The sequence below is a fragment of the Cebus imitator genome, unplaced genomic scaffold (assembly GCF_001604975.1).
Source record: "Cebus imitator isolate Cc_AM_T3 unplaced genomic scaffold, Cebus_imitator-1.0 Scaffold103, whole genome shotgun sequence".
Lineage (NCBI taxonomy): Eukaryota > Metazoa > Chordata > Mammalia > Primates > Cebidae > Cebus > Cebus imitator.
Window position 1 is genome coordinate 2,983,270 of NW_016107418.1, and position 5,299 is coordinate 2,988,568.

Sequence of the window (5,299 nt, forward strand, 5' to 3'; positions counted from 1 at the left end):
TCTGTTGCCCAGATTGGAGTACAGTGGTGTGATTTCGGCTCATTGCAATCTCTACCTCCTGGGTTCAAGCAATTTCCTGTCTCAGCCTCCCGAGTAGCTGGGATTACAGGCATGCACCACCACACCCGGCTAATATTTTATATTTTTAGTAGAGACGGGGTTTCACCATCTTGGCAAGGTTGGTCTTGAACTCCTGACCTTGTGATCTACCCGCCTCGGCCTCCCAAAGTGCTGGGATTACAAACGTGAGCCATCGCGCCCAGCCTCATAGGTACTCATTTAATACATTGATACTACTGCCTAAATGGAAAAAGCATCATTACAAAAAAGCTGCAGGCAGGGTTCTCAAATATTGGTGTTCCTCAGAATAACCTGGGGCTTATTAAAAAGACGATTTCTGATCCTCTCCTCTAGAAATTCTCATTGGGTGGGTCCAGAAAATGGTTCAACATTTTTAAAGCACCCAGGTAATTCTGATGAAGATCATTCTAGGTCCACGCTTTAAGAAACTTTTAGCAATTCACATGCCAACTTCAAATTGCTGCTTTTGAAAGCTTTTCTTTCTAGATTTTTCTTATTTAGAGCTAATAGTCTTCTCTATTACAAGAAATTTAGTTACTATACATTTGCTTTGCTATGACTTCTATAACTTAAGACACATACTTTTCTCATTTTCTGTAACTCCCCGAATATAATGGGAATGTGAAGAATTATCTGAAGAAAAGTTATACAAACATTAGCATTAACCTGATTTTAGGGCAAATTCTTCAGAACATAAAAATGCTGCAACCCTCTATGAATGACATCCCATCTATCTTTGTTTCCAAATAGACTATTTTCACTCACACTGTTAACAGATCTTTGAGCTCTGGAACCACCACCTACTTTCCTAAAACCTCCCCACTCAACGTTTACCACTCTGAGGGTTTCCTTCTAAAAGGATTTTCAAAAGACAGCTGGCTGAATTAAGTCCTTTATCATCTGTTATAATTCCAGGAAACAGTATGGCCATCCCAAGTGGCCCTGATTGGCAGCAACCTATAAACAACCACAAGCCTTAGAGAACGGAGTACTTCAGAGTTAACATGAAACCACCTGAAGTAATTTCTATAACAGACTTCGGCAGATCTTTAAAATCTGAGAACTTGCCCGGGTTGGGGTGGCTTATGCCTATAATCTCAACATTTTGGGAGGCCGAGGACCAGGTGGATCATGAAGTCAAGAGATCAACGCCATCCTGGCTAACACGGTGAAACCCCATCTCTAGTAAGAATACAAAAATTAACCAGGTATGGTGGCACACGCCTGTAGTCCTAGCTACTCAGGAGGCTGAGGCAAAAGAATCGCTTGAACCCAGGAGGCACAGGCTGCAGTGAGTAGAGATGGGGCCACTGCACTCCAGCCTGGCAACAGAGTGAGACTCTGTTAAAAAAAAAAAAAATGAGGACTCATCTACATTATTAGACACATGTTCATTTACAGTTAGTTTATCATAAGGAATTTTCAAGCCTAGCTATACATTATCATCACTTGAAAAGCTTAAAAACAAAACAAAAATCATCCAGTAGCCATCCCCTGGTCCCAATATTGGTATAATTAGTCTGGGTAAAAATCTAGACATTGGTATTTTTCTAAGCTTCTACAAATGATTGTGATATGCAGCCAGGATTGAGAACCACTGGTTTGGTTGTAACTTTAAGGCAATCACTAGTGAAATTCTAGCATTATATGGTTATCCTTAACACCACCCTACCCAAATAATGAGTAAAAAGATGTTAAACTCCATGACTAAAATAACATTTAAAAGTTCACACTAAAAAATTTATCCAAAACTAGCATTTGTGAACTGAACATGAGGTAAGGAGAAAAACTGATTGGGTAGACAAACTACTTTAAATCTATTGGAAAAGATCCAAAGATTCATGCCAAAAAACTTTTTAGACTTCACTGGTGGTACAGAGCCAGGAGCCTGGAATGGCAGGAGGGAAGCTAGCATGGGAAGGAGTACAATTACTGTTGCCATCATTTCTGCTTGCTGGAGGACACTGTGATGAACTCTCAATTACACTTTAGATCAAGTAAAACATTACAAGCTATATTCATGAAATTACAGAAATCTCAGCCAAAAGAAATCAGTGCATGTAAATGCCAACTATAAATTTCTATGGGCGATTCAATCCAAAGTATCCAGCAAAGCATACCAAAGGTTGTTGCTATTTATCAGGTGTTTGAGCAGCAGCTACCAACACTTGAAGTCTTTCAACTAGAATTTTCAATTTGGTTCCACCCTGAACCTGATGTATTATTAAGCCTCCCTCCCAGAATATTCCATTACTCTCTATTATGAGAAAGAAAACCAAAATGGTCCAAGAGAGCTGAAGAACCAGATGGGTTTAAAAAATAAAAACATCTGATTTTTAGTACATCCCACCACCTCTCTAAAGCTGACTCAAGGTGAGAGAACATCCACTTTTACAAATAATGTACATGTGTGACATAGTACAGATTAAATCAGAGTTGATTTTTTAAACAAAAGAAGTTAATAAAATCTTCAGAGTTTAACACCATAAAACTCAGTTAGCTCTCCTTTCCTTATTTCTAAGCTAAATAATTTTCCAGTTGTTATTTTGCTTCTTACCTCCATCTGGTTTCCCCCCATTTGTTGAATTCAGGAGGTTTGCCCCCCAACTGATTTTCAGTTTCTTCCTGATTCTTGATTTCTTGATTTCTTTCTGATTCTATCTATGGCTCTACTTAAGTCCATTTTACTCAAAGTCAGTCTCTATTCACGTGTCTGAAACAGACTATGAAAAATAGACTACAAGAAACAATGCACTCCTCATGTATCCTCTTCTCTGTAAAATCATACTTCCCTTTTAGGATTATCTTTAATTCTTTCCTATATCTTACTATAATAAGCTATATAAAATATCAGCTACACACATATACCCAAAAAAAAGAAAGCCTGATATATATCCTTTGATGCTGAAAAAAACAGAGAGGTGATAATTAATTGAAGGTTGCCTGATTTTATGAATGAAGGCAGATTCTGACTTACAAATATTAATAAGTTGGCCTAAATGCTTACATAAAGTTGGTTGTTTGGAACTCAGATATTTTTTGTCTTATGAAAAGTTTTATTTGTCGAGGTAACTACACAACCCATAACATACCTGAAAAGGAACCCAATCGAGAAAAGACTGAGGAATATGTGTGGTTTCTTTTTTTGTTTTTAATGCAGGCAGGGGTTTCTAGATACTTACATTAATTAGATGATGGCACTGGCTCTAAAAATGTGTAATTTTCCTTCAAAAATTTAAATATTATCTGCTTGGATGTATATCCAAGTGTATGTAGATCACTAGTATTTTAACAGTCAATAATCAGTTACTTTTGGAAGCATAAAGGTCATAAAGAAAAATTAATCAGAGCCAACCAGTTAGGTACTAAGTGTAAGACGGAAGACAAGAATGACAGTAGCTAAGAAACAACCTCTCTAGATAACAGGGAGCAAATGTCCCCCAGGCAAAAGAACAGAATGCTGTTGCTGGGGGTAAAAAAAGAAGTAATCACAATCCTCCCTGTACTGCCCACTAGATGTAGCTATCAACCAGGTCAGGCCTGACTGCTGTTGGGGTTAGCTGGGCACAAGCAGAGGGGAAGGAAGATGTGAAACATCTGCAAACAACTGAATGCAATGAGTGCCTGCAAGTCTTTGGGACTGTATTGTCTGTGGTTTACCAGCAAAAGAAATTTATGCATGAACTGAAATACTAAACACTGATTAGACTCTACTCATTTTATCCTTTTTGTTCTGAAATTCTATCAGTGAATTAAAATCTTTCAAAACTTTACACAAAATAAGTTGAACAGAGAAGAACAATGAAAGGTAAGGTTTTTCTCCATGTAATTAAGAGATTCTATCTTAGAGCAAAGCTTTGTAAGTCAATAAATGTTCAAAAACCCCAAAAACTTCTTATGCACAAAGAGCTAAAATTGTCTTAAAATCATAGCTGCCTATCCTAATGTGAAGCATTCCAATACAAACTGAATAACATATTTAAGTTCTGTTACTTGCAGAGTAATCAAGGCAAAAGCAACTATTCATTTTATTTTATTTTATTGAGACGAAGTCCTGCTCTGTTGCCCAGGCAGGAGCGTAGTGACATGATCTCGGCTCAAGGCAACCTCTGCCTCCCAGGTTCAAGCGATTTTTCTGCCTCAGCCTTCCCAGTAGCTGGGACTACAGGGGTGGACCACCACATCCGGCTCATTTTTGTACTTTTAGTAGAGATGGGATTTCGTCATGTTGGCCAGGCTGGTCTCGCATTCCTGACCTCAAGTGATCCACCCGCCTCGGCCTCCCTAAGTGCTGGGATTACATGTGTGAACCACCATGCCAGGCTTAAAGCAACTATTCTTAATGCTTGAAGGAATACCTTCTTATTCTTCAATACATTATCATTTTAAGAAATAAGAAACAGCAAAATTGCTAAGAACATCATGGGGCCTAAATCAACACTAATAAAATGAAGTCAGACAATAATCAAATACTGTAATGTATAAGTAGTGAGTGATAGGTTTTGACTAACTAAAAAAATTAGTTAGAAAATGGCAATCCAACAACAAACCTTTGAAAACATTTCTAAAATTTTATGACTGGTAGTCAAACAAATGTTCTAAAAGTAAAAATAATAGGTATAATTAAAGAAGTGAAAAAGAAGGGTATCATTTAATATAATTCATTTATTTGATTAATCTATTTTAATCTATGTATACTTAGGACACATTTCCTAAATCACATAAATACATTTTCATTTTGAACAGTCTGACACTGTCATGAGGCTGGGCGTGGTGGCTCACGCCTGCAATCCTAGCGCTTTGGGAGGCCAAGGTGGGTGGATCACCGGAGGTCGGGAGTTCGAGACCAGCCTGACCAACATGGAGAAACCTTGTCTTTACTAAAAACACAAAATTAGCCGGGTGTGGTGGCGCATGCCTGTAATCCCAGCCTGGGCAACAAGAGTGAAAACTCCATCTAAAAAAAAAAAAAAAAAAAGTCTCTGACATTGTCATGAATTCTGTTTATTCCAACCTACAAGGTCGCTACACTAAGTTCATCATACTGGTTAAGAAATACCAGCCTGAGGCCGGGCGCGGTGGCTCACGCCTGTAATCCCAGCACTTTGGGAGGCCGAGGCGGGTGCATCACGAGGTCAAGAGATCGAGACCATCCTGGTCGACATGGTGAAACCCCGTCTCTACCAAAAATACAAAAAATTAGCTGGGCATGGTGGTG

General features: G+C 38.4%; 1 protein-coding gene across 1 annotated transcript in view; it reads right to left on the minus strand.

Annotated features, from left to right (window-relative positions):
* Positions 1-5,299, minus strand: part of PAN3 (poly(A) specific ribonuclease subunit PAN3) — a 161,306-nt gene that overhangs the window by 18,395 nt on the left and 137,612 nt on the right. The window lies entirely within an intron of this gene.